We start from the raw sequence: 17444 nt of genomic DNA, 5'->3' as shown, positions 1-17444 counted from the left end.
CCCAGTAACCACCTACTAGTACACAGCCTGGTCCCACCACGCATCCTGCCCAGTAACCACCTACTAGTACACAGCCTGGTCCCACCACGCACCCTGCCCAGTAACCACCTACTTGTACACAGCCTGGTCCCACCATGCACCCTGCCCAGTAACCACTTACTGGCACACGGACAGCCTGGTCCCACCACGCACCCTGCCCAGTAACCACCTACTGCCATGCGACCTGGCCCCACCACGCACACTGCCCAGTAACCACCTACTGCCATGCGACCTGGCCCCACCACACACACTGCCCAGTAAACACCTACTGCGACGCAGCCTTGTCCCACCACGCACACTGCCCAGTAACCACCTACTGCCATGCGACCTGGCCCCACCACGCATCCTGCCCAGTAACCACCAACTGCCATGCGACCTGGCCCCACCACGCACCCTGCCCGGTAACCACCAACTGCCATGCGACCTGGCCCCACCACGCACCCTGCCCAGTAACCACCTACTGGCACATGGCCTGGTCACCAGAAGCACACTGCCCAGTAACCACCTACTGCCACATGGCATTGTACCACCATGAGCACTGCCCAGAAATACCCACTGCCACGCGGCCTGGTCCCACCACGCAGCCTGCCCAGTAACTGTCTACTGCCACATGGCCTGGTCACACCTCGCACTCTGCCCAGTAACCACCTACTGCCACATGGCATTATCCCACCACGTGCACTGCCCAGTAACCATCTACTGCATCACGGCCTGGTCCCACCATGCACACTGCCCAGTAACCATCTACTGCATCACGGCCTGGTCCCACCACGCACACTGCTCAGTAACCACCTACTGCCACATGGCATTGTCCCACCACGCGCACTGCCCAGTAACCATCTACTGCATCATGGCCTGGTCCCACCATGCACACTGCCCAGTCACCATCTACTGCATCACGGCCTGGTCCCACCACGCACACTGCTCAGTAACCACCTACTGCCACATGGCATTGTCCCACCATGCGCACTGCCCAGTAACCATCTACTGCATCATGGCCTGGTCCCACCACGCACACTGCCCAGTAACCATCTACTGCGATATGGCATTGTCCCACCATGCGCACTGCCCAGTAACCATCTACTGCATCACGGCCTGGTCCCACCATGCACACTACCCAGTAACCATCTACTGCGATATGGTATTGTCCCACCATGCGCACTGCCCAGTGACCATCTACTGCATCACGGCCTGGTCCCACCACGCACACTGCCCAGTAACCACCTACTGCCATGCGGCGTGGTCCCACCACGCACACTGCCCAGTAACCACCTACTGCCATGCGGCGTGGTGCCACCTGGCACTCTGCCCAGTAACCACCTACTGCCACATGGCATTGTCCCACCATGCGCACTGCCCAGTAACCACCTACTGCTACATGGCATTGTCCCACCATGCGCACTGCCCAGTAACCATCTACTGCATCACGGCCTGGTCCCACCATGCACACTACCCAGTAACCATCTACTGCGATATGGCATTGTCCCACCATGCGCACTGCCCAGTAACCATCTAGTGCATCACGGCCTGGTCCCACCACGCACACTGCCCAGTAACCACCTACTGCCATGCGGCGTGGTCCCACCACGCACACTGCCCAGTAACCACCTACTGCCATGCGGAGTGGTCCCACCTCGTACTCTGCCCAGTAACCACCTACTGCCACATGGCATTGTCCCACCATGCGCACTGCCCAGTAACCACCTACTGCCACATGGCATTGTCCCACCATGCGCACTGCCCAGTAACCATCTACTGCATCACGGCCTGGTCCCACCATGCACACTGCCCAGTAACCATCTACTGCGATATGGCATTGTCCCACCATGCGCACTGCCCAGTAACCATCTACTGCATCACGGCCTGGTCCCACCATGCGCACTGCCCAGTAACCATCTACTGCATCACGGCCTGGTCCCACCATGAACACTGCCCAGTAACCATCTACTGCGATATGGCATTGTCCCACCATGCGCACTGCCCAGTAACCATCTACTGCATCACGGCCTGGTCCCACCACGCACACTGCCCAGTAACCATCTACTGCATCACGGCCTGGTCCCACCATGCACACTGCCCAGTAACCATCTACTGCGATATGGCATTGTCCCACCATGCGCACTGCCCAGCAACCATCTACTGCATCACGGCCTGGTCCCACCACGCACACTGCCCAGTAACCATCTACTGCATCACGGCCTGGTCCCACCATCCACACTGCCCAGTAACCATCTACTGCGATATGGCATTGTCCCACCATGCTCAGTGACCAGTAACTATCTACTGCATCACGGCCAAGTCCTACCACACACACTACCCAGTAACCACCTACAGCAATACATCCTGGTCACACTATACACACTGTCCAGTAACCACCTACTGGTACACAGCAGTGTCCTGCCACGCACACTGCTCAGTAACCACTTAGTGGTACACAGCCTGGTCCTGCCACACACACTGCTCAATAACCACCTACTGGTACATGGCCTTGTCCCACCACACACACTGCCCAGTATTATCTTCTGTATTGCAAGAAGTTGGAACAAACTGGAGGGCGTTTGGCACTCTCACATCATCTCTAAAGTCCGCACGCGAGCCTGGAGAGCAATGTTCACTATCATGTTTGGGAGCATTAGGAGATGGGAAAGTAGTTAAGGCTCCCCTTGTGGTAACTGCCCCTCAGACATTCAAAACCGTTTCAGTGGGGGTAAGAATCTAACCATTTGGGGCCTTTATTTAACCGTTGCAGGGTCCCATTTGGAAGGGCCCTCTATAGCTTTGTCCATAATATTTTTTGTATGGCATCTGGAGCTGCCAGTCTTCTTTCTATCTGGGTGCTATCAATAGTTTTCACTATTGTAGGCCCTTCTCCATACCCAGACAAACTCTGCCAATTCCTTTGAAGCTTTATTCACTCCTCGAAGGACCGGGAGTGGTTGACAAATATAGATGTGCAGGAAGTATAGTCCACCTCAGGACATACATTCTTTCCAACCAGGAGGTGAACAGTTTATTCCATTTTCCGAGGGCCTTAGAGTATTTATTTTAGTAAAAACTGCAAATTGTTCTTGGGCCATTGCGCAGCCCATGAGTGTGTTAAATCCTCCGCTATATCCATCCCGCAGCGCACCGGAAGTAACTCATTGCCTCAATGTGACTCAAACTTAAGCAGATACTGATGGGTAGGATTTTTGATTGTGGGTCATTGATGCCGAAGACGAGACCTTCTCAAAGGTCTCCAGTTCGGTTATTTTCAGCACAGAATGGACGGAGTTGGTAGAAAAAGCAAATCTTCTTTCTGTTCATAAGAACCAAATGGGATGAACTTATTTGAAGGCTTCATCCTTTTCTGAATCGCCAGATGCTTCACTGCCAACGGGCAGCCTGGTCTCGCCGCATCTATAAAATAATTTCTTCTGAATATTTGCCATTAGCTTCAATTCTACCCACAGGAGCTTTGCATCCTGCCAATATCGAATTTTGTATATTAGGGCGAAACCTCTTCGCCGCACCAGCTCTTCCGGGTAGGACAAACTCATGCTTTCTCTGCATCTACGCTGCATAAGATCGTTGGCATATTCCTTCTTGGTCTTTTCGACCAGGTGAGCCACTTGTCCAATATCGTCTCCCTCTGACTCTCTTTCACAAATCCAACCTGGTCCAAGTTGACCGGAGAGGGCAGCCAGTTCAAGATAACTGTCATGCCCCGGAGTTCAGGAGTCCCGCCTGACAATTGCTAGAGTATAAAAGGAGCGTAAACGCTCCCGAACACGCTTAGCGTTCTAGGTCTTGGCCCCATTTCCGTCCGCACGATTTTGCCTGACTTCCGGGATTCCTTGCTTCCTGTTTCCTGTTTGCTTTCGCTTTGCTGGCGTTCGCTTCGACGGAGGTCGAGTCAGCTTCCTTCGTGTTGCTCTTGAGTCTCGGGAGCCTTTAAAGAACAACAAGTTCCCTTGGCTGGGATTTACCTCCAGCCACCTTCCCTCCCCTTACGGAAATTCCCAAAGATATCCTGAATTTGGAGTTGCCTTCGCAGCTCCTCCCACTGGGTGATTCACCCGGATATCGGCGTCTCCATCTCGCCGTACCGAGCTGCTTCTAAGAGGAAAAGAGGCATTAACTTCGTAGCCTCGTAGTGTTTCCCTTTTGTTTTTTTTATTTTGTTTTCTTTCTTTATGATACTCTTCCCCCTTCTTGTTGGTTTGCCCTCAACACCACCTCCACTTGTCGTAGTGTTGCAAAAGATTGAAGAGAGCTGGGAAGACTTGCGGGAACCACTTGGTGATATCGAACTGCAGCTACTGAACCCTGGTAACAGCGCTTTGCGCTGCCTTTTATTTCTAACGTTCAAAAGACCATATCTGTGTATGATAGTTAGAGAACATTGGTAAGAGTCATTTATAGTACATAGAGCTATGTGAATTACCCCACAGATTAGGTGCCATATTCCACCTGCAGCTGATACAATCCTGATAAGATTCCAGTTTCATCAATATCTAGTGGGGGTAAGTGAACTTACACACATATGGGTCGTAGTGAAGAGAAGTAATGTCAATCTGAATACAGGTGTCTTTGTTGTACAGGACCCTCTTTTGAAGCTCTTCTACGTGTTTACTGATACCTGGAACTGATCGTAGAATGCTGTAGGGTTCTTACAGAACAGTAGAATGGTAGGTGAGACTAGGGGTTGATATTTCACTTTTGAAGAAGACTCATGAGTGCACAGGTGCATTAACCCTTCTTTCCCTACAGTAATCTTCAGTCTCACCTGTACCAGACGTGGAACCCTTGGTCTTCCTGAAGTATTCCCGCCTTCCCTTGTTTTGTTTTCCTGTTTTCCCCGGGGGTGCCCTTCGTTCCTCTAGAGTTTGATAGAGTCGGAGGGTCGCCGGGGAAGGCAGTGGTAATTTCTCCGGATTCCTGGCGCTCCTGCGGAACCTCCTGGTATTCATTACAATAACTTGCTAAGATTTTAGCAACAATGTTGGTTGAGAAGTGCTTTGTGCCTTAAGGATGCCCACTCTGAAGGATCCTTTCAGGCTTCCGCCTCAGTGAAGTGTTTTCCCCTCTCACATTATGTGTTATAATAGCAATCGTAGCGAAGGGATTAAACCCCTTGGGCAGATGTGATTATAGCTGCGGTAGAAAGAATTTACAACTAAATGTCAGGATGCCCCCTGGACCTAGGGAATTTAGTAGGTTGCATTTCTTTAATGCCTTCATTATGTCTGTCTCCAAAATGGTTGATCTAGTTCTTTGGACTCAGCTGGAGCAATTTGTGGCATGGGGTGTTAGGGCCACATACTCCCCAATGCCTGCAATGTCGCCTCCTCTCTAGAAAGCAGAGCTTGTTAGGACTCCTTAAAGGTCTCGCTCATTTTCTGCTACTGTCCAAGGGCTAGTCCATCTTTTCATGCTCATGAGCTTTTGCTCTGTGGACCCTCAGATGTGCTAAATGAGAGTGTGCCTTGTTGCCAAGCTCGGACTAGAATGGTCCTGCTTTTCAGATTTCCATCTCAGCTTCATAATTGTGCAGATTAAGTTGTCCATTTTGCGCTGCTATTTAACATCTGGATCCTACTGTGAGAGTGTTTTGCCCTGCAATTCAATTTGCTGGAGTGCGGTTGGTATGTTCTTGCAATTTTACCTCCAGGCTAACCTAGTTTTCGCTGAGAACGGCGCTCCTCTGATAACAGCTTTGAAAGCGTCCTACTGTCTAGAGTGGTGTAGTCTAGTGCATTGTTAGCAAAATAATTTGCAATCACTTTACGATCTCAGCCGTATTTACTGGGTCTCTCAGTATAATAGTGGTCTTTTTCAAGCTGTCATTCTTATATGACTTGGAGCGGTCATTCCACACTCTCACTACATTAGCGTGATCAGAGACTGAAATATCTAATATTGCAGCCCGCTGCAGAACATGTAGGGTATTGCACATAATGAATAAAAATAAATCCATCCAGGACAATGATTCGTGCACAGGGCAGTGCTCAATTCGAGATGGTAGGGGCCACCGGCACTTATTTTTGAGGACCGTCATTTTTTAGCATCATACTTACCAAGTCCAACAGAGGGAAAAACACTCAGTTTGGAAAAAGAGGAAGCTAAAGATGGCAAAACCATCACAAAGGGAGAAAGCAGGAACCAGCAAGTGTAAGATAAAGGAGCAGCGAATAGTGGATTAAAGAGGCAGAGCCGGATTTAGGGCTACCAGCTATTTTATTCGGCACCCCAGCATTTGCTTGCGCCGGCCGGGGACTTCTGAGCTACGCTACAGGCGCTGACATGCAGTCTTTTAGAATGTAAGCAGTGGCAAAGGGAATGGGAGGAGTAAGATTTCATCTGAGGGTCCGAACATCATGAACGCCCACTCCACAAATTTCATTTTAATTCCTTTAAATAATGTTGCTGGTCCCCCATCCAAGTGAACTGATCCGTCTGCCAGTTGTGATGGTCCCTGTTCAATGACACAACTACGACATTTCCGGGCTCTACTCGTGGCCAAGAGAAGATTAGGGCTGCCACCAACTGCCTATCCAGCACCCCCACTCATCGATGTTCCTATCTCAATGTGTTTGAAAAAATCCCATGTGCTACTGCAGTCCTCATCTAGAGGGGTATCTATTAGCTAAAAAAATGTCAACAAAATTCGACGAGGAAGGGGTGACGCTAGATCTTACAATGTTTTCACCTATGATACGGGCACCTGGTGCAACCTCTCAATTTGCCACTAAATTCCCTCAAATGACTTGGAGCGAAACCTGCCACCCCACTGTAGACAAATATATTTAGATGCAACAGGATATGGACTCCGCAATTAAATTATACGGGATAAAAAACATTTCAAGATTTTTATGTCAACTTCAAATTAAAACGCATCACAATAATAGGTCATTACACCCAATTAGTACGTCTTCTTTTCAATAAGATCGTTAGTGACATATTTTCAAGTTGATATTATTTCACAAACACATGTACAGTAATGGCTTTGTGAATGTTCAGCAACTACTAGTCTTACCTCGATATGCAGAAGTTGCCTTTTACCAAAGAAAGGTTGAAGACGTCTGGATCGGGGAAGACCTGTGAGAAGATGGACAACCACAAGAGTATAAGGCCTTCGATAGAAACTGGAGGTGCAGATGGAAGGCAGAGCAGGAGAACCGTGCTCACAAAAGGGGAGGACTTTCACGTGGCACTGCCTGGCAGGGATGTGAAGCCCACGGTCACGAGGCCCAGGGGCACTCCCACCAGTCCTCAAGAGCCGTCCATCCAGGACGGGCCAAGATACCAGTCTTGATGTTCTCCTTTAGACCATTTAAGGACCATGAAATATCTGGCTTTCCACCCCTTTTCTCGCTGGCCTACAGCAATAGCTACTCCAGGAAAGTTCACCTCTTGGAGGAAGATGCCAGAGTAAGCACAGAAGGAGGAGGGACCAAGGGGGATAGCGGAGGCTTGGAAACGATTCCATGGTATTGGGAGAGAGTACCCTCAGCGTTTCAATCTGTAGGGTCAGACGTCCATGATGCGGTGTCCAATCTGCCCCTCATTTCAGCGTTCTGACTGACCCAGCAGCAGCAGTGCGATGCGCATCCTGGTAACGGTGTTACATGATTATCTGCCTTTCACCAACAGAATACTCGGCTGAAGAAGGTCCACCTAAAGTGGTACTCCTTTTCACCATCAATACTAGGTCATGACCTTACTGTAAGGAAATGCCTCTTTTTGTATGGTCACCCTCAACAAGTCTTTTGACTGATGCTGATGGTTTTTCCGACTCATAGAGCACTAAGACCTGCTAACCAGACCCACAGTGCCAGTGCCCTGACCCCAAAACATGTATGTTAGATTGACTATACCAAATTGGCAGAGGCTCATTTACCTGAATGTCCCTAGCATATGTTATCAAGGGCCTGTAAGTTAAAGAGTCACCTCAGGGACTGCAGCACGGGTTGCGACACCCTGGGTGTGACAAATGTAAAAAGTCTCCCAGTCCACCACTGCAGACTGGAAGAGCAGTTTCCAACTGCTAGCCCAACTTTGTCATTCAAAGCCATAGCAGGGTGCAGCATGTTTCATGGACAGAGCATGTACAATCCATGTTCTGGCAGTAAAAACTCAAAACTGTTTTAACTGTGAGAAGACTTGGCCACCCCACTGGCGAGTACAGGGTTACACGCTGGCCCTGCAGTTGCTGAAGTTCTGAACGGTGCACCCAACTGTGGCACTCCATGGTATCAAACAACTTGTTACATGAAGCCAGAGTTGATTCTCAAGGCAAGATTAATGTAACCAGTTACCTGACCGTGTCTGTGCCAGACAATATTTCATTGTTGCACCTGCTTTTTTCTGCAACAGATATCAATGCAAGTCCTACATGTCAAACCGCACCTAATCCTTGCGCCATGTGACAATCTCTTGTTGCTAAATCCTACCTGGCATAGCATTAATTAATGGCGCCCTGTGTAGGGCACGGGTCTGCAAGTAATAACTCCTGCTACAGTGAGCCCTCAATTTGAACGAAGTCCGAGTACCCACGGCTCTCGATAACTATTTCTTCGCACCCTTGGCAGCTTCATTCAGGACTAAACCTGCTCCTGCTGGCACTTTAGCGATATGCCCCTTACACTACCTAAGAGAAAGGGACAGCCCTAAAATGCCATGAGCCTTGCAAGGTGATGAGCCCAGTTTTGTTCATCTGCGACAGGACTGACCCGTCTGGGCCTAGGAAAGCTCCTCCTCCAATCCTGTCTTAACTTGGTCTGAGAACGAGCAGCTGATGGGGGACGAAGTGGAGCCTTTCTGACGTGGGTGGGGCGCAGCCCTCATACTATGAATCTTTTTAGAACACCAACTTTTAACTTTTTTCTGTTCAAGGTTTATAAAATAGTTTTTATTCTTTTAAGACTATTTCATTGTGTAGGCCTCTGGGGCTTTGTGGCTCTCTTTTGTAATGATATAATTAATCATGCAATAAAGTCTATGTATCTATCTGTCTTCCGCCATGTATATTCTTAAGTGACTGGAGCCCGTGTAAGTCTTTGTCCCTTAATCTCACACTTACCACGGGGGATCGCTTTCTGCTTTTTCAAACAGGGCCCAAATGCAGGTCAAAATACCTAGACCACCACTGCTCATTGTTCCATCAGGTCTGAACTGCGACTTTCGTCTCTTATGTTGAACAGCAAGCTGTGACCAAGTACCTGAGAAGTGCACTTCCTGTGAGCCATTCCTGTGAAGCTACAAGGATGTTTGAATTGACCTACATCAGATGTTGAAAGAGCCACCAAGGCCACCTACAAGGCGAAGCTGCGCCTAGCTCTTCTGCAGAGGTTTAGTCCTATTGAGGTCTTCCTTCAGAAGTGCAGGTAAGAGCGAGACGACCGTTAAATTACAGTGTAACCTAAGTACCTATTCAGAGAAAAACGGTGGCCACTGAACATACTACCATCATGATTGGTAAAGACTTCATTTTTTAAATAAAAGAATAAGACATTTTACAAACAGTAGGTGATACATTCCTGTCTGACCCCACATCGGCTTCCAAGAGTGTAAATCGTAAAGAAATAACAAGAAGGCGGCACTGGGGACCTCAGTGTGCTTCAGGAGTAGCCGGTTCCTATGTTTCCAAGAACAGCAGCAACACCGGTCACAAGTATTGCTCCACTCTCATTGAGACACATAGAACAGTAATCTGGGATATTCCCACTTACTGCCGCAACAGGTTCACAAACCTACCCTCTCGCTAGCAGAGAACAGAAGAGTGGATGAAAAAAACAAGTTACTTACCTGTACACTGTGGTTCTCCAGTATGGATATCTTTCATAGATTCACATGCTTGAATCTTCCCCGTCGTCGTGGTGGGAGTCTCACGGTATTAGAAATATAGCAGTTTTGAAGAAAAATTCCATGAAAACCAATACAACGGTATTATACTTTTGTAACCCATCACCATCATTATATGCTCCAAAAGTCAGCCAATGAGACGCCAGCCCTGAGATCACAATCCCCTGCACAGCCACCATACCTCAGATTTCCAGCACCAGTGTGAGCCAAGGATAGTTATCGTGAGGTAAAAGTGGTCTACCTTAAAAAACAGGGAGGGGGGCGGGCCGCATGTGAATCTATGAAAGATATCAATACTGGAGAACCACAGTGTACAGGCAAGTAACTTGTTTTTTTATCCAGCATTGAATCTTTCATAGATTCACATGCTTGAATCAGAATAGAAAGCAGTATCTCACCCATCAAAAGCGTTTTAAGGGTAAGAACCCTTTTTCCTTATGGTCAAAATAGAGCACTTTCAAAATCTACTAGATCTTTTAGCCTACAAAGCGGATTGTGTGTCTCAGAATGTTAAAAATAACAAAGACTACATATATAAATATAAAGTATCATGAAAAAACAATCATATCATGCATTAACTCATATACAAGTATGTTCTTTAAAAATAAAAAGTACCTTGAAGAAACAGACGGCGGAGTACAGTCTGCCCACCGCTGAATCTCCTTTCCATGCTGTGTCCAGACAGCAGTGCCTGGTGAATGTATGGACATTTGACCACATTGCCGCTCTGCAAATGTCTGGGAGCGACACTACCGCGAATAATGCGGCAGAAGTAGCGATCTTCCTTGTTGAATGTGCTTTAACCTTTGAAGTTAGAGGCCTTCCAGCCTTCTATGACAGAACGCAATGGCTGAAGATATCCATCTGGAAGTACTATTTGTGGATAATGTCAAACCCTTCCTGGGGGTGACGAAAGCGATTAACAGTGGATTTGATTTTCTAAAAGACTTCTCTCGATATAAAATCTTAAGCATCTTCTGACATCCAACGTGTGAAGGGATCTTTCCGCTATAAAAGTTGGATTTTTTTTTAAAGTATGTAGGTAGGACAACAGGTTTGTTTAGGTGAAATTACTTCAGAACTTTCAGAATTAATTTTGGATTCGTTCTCAGCACTACTTTGTCTGTCTTGAACTGCATATAAGGTTCAGAAATTGAAAAAGCTTGGATCTCACGGACTCTTCTGGCTGATGTCAGAGCCAGAAGTAGAGCTACTTTCCATGACACAAACTTCAGATCATATTTATGAATGGGTTCGACAGGTGGCTTCATCATCTGTGCAAGGACTGTGTTAAGTTGCCAAGGCACTGCTGGACATTTTATTGGAGGGAAAACCCTGAAAAGACCCTTCATAAACTCCTTTATTACTCTGTCAGACACTTCTACTTTTTAACCAGGTTAGGACCCATATTCATTAGAATTATTCTGTCTGGACTTCCATCTCCTGTTCTAACCTTTGCACCGTCCATTGACCCTCACTCCACACATCTACACCTTTAGGCCCCTCACACCCACGGCAACAAACGGCATGGAATAAAAGATCTCCGCCAAAGAGCCCCTCATAGGGAGCCCATCAGGTATTGAGGTGCCGACCTGACGAGGAGCAAGCCCTACGATGAAGCATGACACCCAGCTGGCTGGGTTTGTGAGTGCCCCAATTCCAAAAGGAGAAATCCCCCTTTCCTTCCGCCATTACGTGAGGACATTCCCTCACTTAGCTGACCTTGCTCCCCTTGCCCTGTTAGGAACTGCATACCCATTTTTTTTGAATGTAGGAAAGTAGAATTTTCTTCGAGCCTACCTTCGCCTAAATGTCAAAAAAAGAGACACAAGGGTTATCTTCTCTCACACAAGCAGGTAGTGCTAAAAGGGAGAATGCATACGACTTCTAGAAAATGAAAACCATTTCAGAAGATTGCGTTGAAATCCAGTGAGAAATTGAAAGCTGGCTTTCAGATGCAGTTGCAGCAGGGTGGCTGGCTAAACAACAAAGTGACTGCTTAAACTATAGAAAAACCCAGGATTCCATATTTTTATATTTTACTAAAGATCCACAAAGGAATCATACTGCCCTGGGAAGACCAAGAGTCTCGGGGAGTGGGTCACTGCTGGAACCGGTTTCCCAATTTTTTACTTTCTCCTAGGACGATTGTAAAAAACATGCTTGCATACCGTAAAGACATGCTTATTCTGATACACGATTTAGACTTCGATCCTAAAAAGAAGGCTACTGATTAGCCTTGATGTCAAACCTTTTATACTAGGCTTCTCCCACGAGTAGCTCGTCAGCTACTAGCAGTTCTCCCGTGTGCAGCCCAGCCTGCTAAATTAGCATGCTGAAATAATGTATGTATACCACAATTGAAATGCATTTATTTGAGACGAAAATGTGTAAATTTAAAACTCATAAGTTGAGGTTTGGATAATACTCAAAATCATTTTAAATCTTAAATTTGAGTGATAAATCATGGGGCGTTGGAGAGACCTGTTAATGTTATTACCATGGTGCCCGGGGCATTATAGTTATGACTGCTCTGTATTATCCGCGTAGAGTTATTCCAAATTGATGAAGCCTTTTACATTAATGATGTCAACCCTACATGATGTACTGAGGTGTCACTACTGTGGCCAATAATGTAACACTGTCCGATGCGGTCACTGTTACAATACTAATATCAGTAGCGCCGATTGATTTTTAGTGCGCATAAGTAGCTCTTACAGAAAAGGTTGGAGGCCCCGGCTTTATGCGAACATCCAACAGGAGGCGATACTAAGGATTATTGCTAAGATTCTGTGGGAATGACATTGAGAATACCAAATCCATGCCGAGGCTGAAATAGTTGTAACCAAGAACATCATTCAATAGTGTTGGAAAGTAGGGGTTACTTCTATGGGCAGTACATTCCTCCCAAGTTTAGCCTGTCTATACGTCCACAATTTCAAAAGAACATAGATTTAGGATGTGAGGCCCAATTAACAAAATAAGGAGACAATATATTTATGATGTATTCATAATCTGGCATGGGAAAAAGGAAGAAGCAACGGCCATCGTAGCATGGCCGAATGGACATGATCCACTTCTTAGATTTAGATAACACACGAATAACGATCAAATAAATTTCCTGGACCTTTTAATCAAGGCCAAGGAAGGGAAGCTTACTAGAGGTGTACATCACAAACCTGCTGACAGAAACTCCCTCTTACTGTATAATAGTCAGCATCCATGTGCTATGCAAGAAAACCAAATACAGCCAATTCATCTGGATATGAAGGAACAGCACACAGTCGGAAAAACAATCACAAACTACCCAGAAAATACAAGCCCAGAAACTATTTTAATAAAATTGCACACCAGTACAGAAAGAGAGCAAAAAATAATAATCATAGTGTGCACTGCTCGAAAGTGTGGCCAAATAGAAAACCGATAGACTAACTTTGGTCACCACTTTTTCTTCAATGCCTAAGAAAATTAAGAAGGCCATAAGCAAGCGCGGGAAGATCCTGAACGTGGGAAATTTAACCCTGGAGTAACCCCTCTTCTCTTACAGAAGAGGAAAGAGAATAATATACTACTTTGTAATTACCTTCCCCACACCAACTAAGAGAAATGATGATCAAAATACCCAATGGCGCATCCCTAAATTGGTGGGGGCACCAACCTTGGAATAGATCTAGTGCCTGTAGACTTCCAACACAAATGACATCTCCAAACCTGAGTCTCCAGTATCCATGGACCCACAAACGACACCTGAACTGCAATACAGTGTAAAATACATGGCAACATGCACATGCGAGTATGGAATATAGGGATGTCAACACGGAAGGGCAAAGGATAATGTTACTTACCCAGTAAGCATCTGTTCTTGGCATGTAGAGCTGTAGATCCACATGCTTTGCATACTCCTGCCAACTCCTGCCATCTAGTGTTGGGTCGAAATGTTTGCAAGTTGCTTTTCCTCGAAGAAGTCTTTCCAGTCACGAGGTAAGGTGACTCCTCCTTTCGTTGATAGTGCGCATGGGCATCAACTCCATCATTAGATTGTTTTCCCGTAAGAGGGTAAGAATGGATCAAGTGAGTGTAGTGATGAGATGTTCATGCGTCTGTAACGTAAATAAGGAGAACTGCAACTACAGGTGAACGGGGAGGTGGGAGGGCGCATGTGAATCTACAGCTCTACATGCCAAGAACAGATGCTTACTGGGCAAGTAACATTATCTGTTTGAGGCATGTGTGCTATAGATGCACATGCTTTGCATAGACTGTATAGTAGTATTCTCCCAAAGCGGTGGCTAACCAGTAGATGTTGCAGTTGCTTGAAAAAGTGTTTTTAGCACTGCCTGGCCTACATTTGCTTGTTGTCATGCTAACACATCCACACAATATTGTTTGGCAAATGTGTGTGGTGTAGACCATGTTGCTACTTTACATATGTCCGCCATAGGAATTTTACCTAAAAAGGCCATAAATGCCCCTATTTTGCGAGTGGAATGCAATCTAGGGGGTATCATGTTTTTTGTTTTTACAAAGCCATTTTGAATGCATTTAACAATCCATCATGAAATGCTAGATTTAGAGATGGGATTGCCCTTGTGAGGTAGTGTAAATGCAACAAAGAGTTGCTTTGTTTTACGAAAATCTGTTGTTCTTTCAATATAATACAGTAACGCTCTTCTGACCTCAAGTGTGTGAAGAGCTCGCTCTGCTACAGAATTCGGTTGAGGGAAGAACACAGGTAACTCAACTGATTGGTTAAGATGAAAAGTAGACACCATTTTAGGGAAGAATTTTGGGTTAGTGCAAAGAACTACTCTATCTTTATAAAGCTGAAAGAAGGGTTCTTCTACGGTTAATGCCTGTAGCACACCAACTCTCCTTAATGAAGTGATTGCAATGAGGAAGTCAACCTTCCATGAAAGGAACTGTAAGAGTAGGGTGAACAGGCGTCCCGGATTAGCCCGGAAGTCCCAGTTTTACGCCAGCTGTCCCGGCAGATTTCAGGAAATTAAGCTCATGGCTTGTTTCTTTTTATTTCGATTTTCAGCTGAAAAGAGTGGGAGGTAGATTTTTATGTTTTGCAAAGCAGGGATAGTTAGCAGCTATTATAAGAAAGCAATTTCATTAAGAGGCATGCAACTGGCTTTAAAAATGGCATTTTATGCATGTTCTTACTGCCTTTTCTTTAATTCTCTGCTAAGGAGCACTGTCATTCTGTGCGCAGGGTTGAAGTAAAATTGTAGTCCTTAGTCGTTCTATTTTTGTGAAATGTCCCGGTTTTTGGCTTTAAAATTCTGGTCACCCTGTGTAATGGCTCAAAGGGTGGACCCGTGAGTCTTGTAAGTACAATGCTGAGATTCCATACCAGTGCTGGAAGTATTGTGGGTGGTATTACTCTTTTTAAGCCTTCCATAAAGGCTTTAATCACAGGGGCTATGAACAAAGATAAATGCTGTCTGTTTTGCATACATGCAGCCACTGCTACCAGGTGCAATCGAATAGATGTGCAAGCTAAATTAGATTGCTGCAGGCGCAAAGGAGAACAAACTAGGTTTTGTACAGAAGCATCTAAAGAATGAATTTTGTTGTAATTACAATAAATGAATTGTTTCTATTTTGCTGCATCACAAGCTATGGTAGTGGGCTTTCTTGCTTCTTTTATAATAGACAGTCTGGTGGCAAATGTAAGTATCCAAACTCTATAACTTCAGGAGCCCAATCGCTAGGTTGAACTCCTTGGGGTTTGGGTGTCTGATTTCTCCACAGTTCTGAGTGGGAAGGCTGGAATTGAGGTGTAGTTTTTAAGTGGAACCACTGAGAGTTCCAGAAGTGTGGTGTACCATGGCTGAAGGGCCCATGTGGGAGCTACTAAAATCAGTATGAGTGATGTTTTCCTGAGCTTTTGAACCAGAAATGGAAGGAGTGGGAGAGGCTGAAAAGCGTAGCCAAATATCTTTGACCAATTGATCCATAGGGCATTGCCTTTGGATCGAGGGAGTGGGAACCTAGAGGCGAAGTTTGGACATTTTTTGTTGTCCACTGTGGCAAACAGATCTATTTGTGGAAATCCCAATCTTTGAAAGTATGGAAGGTGAACTTGAGGATAAAGATCACACTTCTGTATTTGCAGTCTCCTTCTGCTGAGGAGATCGGCAATTTGTTTGTGGACTCCTGGAAGGTGTTCTGCCAGAAGATGAATTTTGTGATGAATTGCCCACTTCAAGATAGTCTGAGAGAGGCATGACAGCTGGAGAGAGTGTGTGCCCCCCATTGTTTTTGTATATAGTACAGGGCTGTCATGCTGTCCGTGCGGACTAAGACAACCTTGTGTATGAGATGAGATTGAAAAGCTTTGACTGCTAGAAATACTGCTACAAGCTCTAGATATTTGAAGTGGAGACATTTGTGCTTGTTTTCCCAGAGACCTTAAATTGTGTAATTGTGGAGATGGGCACCCAGCCTGAGAGAACTGCTTCTGCTGTTAGCATGACCTGAGGAACAGGGTCAATGAAAGGCCGCCCTTTTGATACATTTTGTGGGTTCCACCACTGCAGAGAGCGATGGGTGTGTCTGTCTACCAACACTATATCTGATAATTGACCCTGTGACTGATTCCTCTTACACGCTAAGCATGTCTGTGGAGGACGCATGTGTAGTCTTGTGTGAGGCACTATTGTGATGCATTACACCATCATTCTTAACAGTTGTATAAAACTTTTGGCTATTAAGGTTTGATTGACTTGAAACTGTAATAACAGAGTTTGAAGATTGCAAATTCTGGCTGCACTGGGAGAGGCTGGAGCTGTGTGAGTGTTGAGAGTTGCTCCAAGATAAGAATGTATTTGTAAGGACTGTAGATGAGACTTTTGCAAGTTCACTGTTAAGCCCAATAGGTAGAGTAAGTTTAGTGTGGTAGGAGTGTGTTTTAAACACTTGGTTTGCTGGCTTTGATGAGCCTGTCATCTAAGTAGGGACAGACGTGAATTTGTGGTCTTCTGAGATGAGCTGCTACTACAGCTAGACATTTGGTAAACACTCTTGGAGCAGTAGTTACTCCGAATAGGAGGACCTTGAACTGATAGTGTTTGCCTGCTATCGGATTTCTGAAATATTTTCGATGAGCTGGATGGACAGGAATGTGAAAGTACGTGTCTGTATAGTCTAGTGTGGACATAAAATCGCCTTGTTGTAGAAATGGAAGCACCTGTTGGAACGTTACCATATGGAAGTGTTCTGACAGTATGTATAGGTTTAATGCTCTGAGATCCAAAATGGGTCTCAAGGAGCCATCCTTTTTGGGGATTAGAAAGTACAGAGAGTAGACCCCTGAACCATGGTACTGTAATGGAACTGGTTCTATTGCTCCCTTATCTAAGAGATTGCACTTCCTGTTTGAGTAACTATAATTGATCTGACAACAGTTTGTGAATGCGAGGCATATGTTTGGAGGATTGGTGGTAAGCTCCAGGCAAGAACCATGTTTGATAATGTCGATCACCCATTTGTCGGTTGTTATGGATTGTCAAATGGTGAGAAATTGTAGAAGTCTTACCCGACAGGTGTTA

The 17444-nt window shown here is 45.9% G+C and overlaps 1 protein-coding gene across 1 annotated transcript in view; it reads right to left on the bottom strand.

Moving 5' to 3' along the window:
• Nucleotides 1-17444, bottom strand: part of ARHGAP5 (Rho GTPase activating protein 5) — a 570224-nt gene that overhangs the window by 312460 nt on the left and 240320 nt on the right. The gene's annotated exons all lie outside the window — the stretch shown is intronic.

Source organism: Triturus cristatus, chromosome 9, assembly GCF_964204655.1.
Source record: "Triturus cristatus chromosome 9, aTriCri1.1, whole genome shotgun sequence".
NCBI classification, from domain to species: domain Eukaryota; kingdom Metazoa; phylum Chordata; class Amphibia; order Caudata; family Salamandridae; genus Triturus; species Triturus cristatus.
Note: the sequence above shows the minus strand (reverse complement) of the source record. Positions and strands in the feature narration are given on the sequence as shown.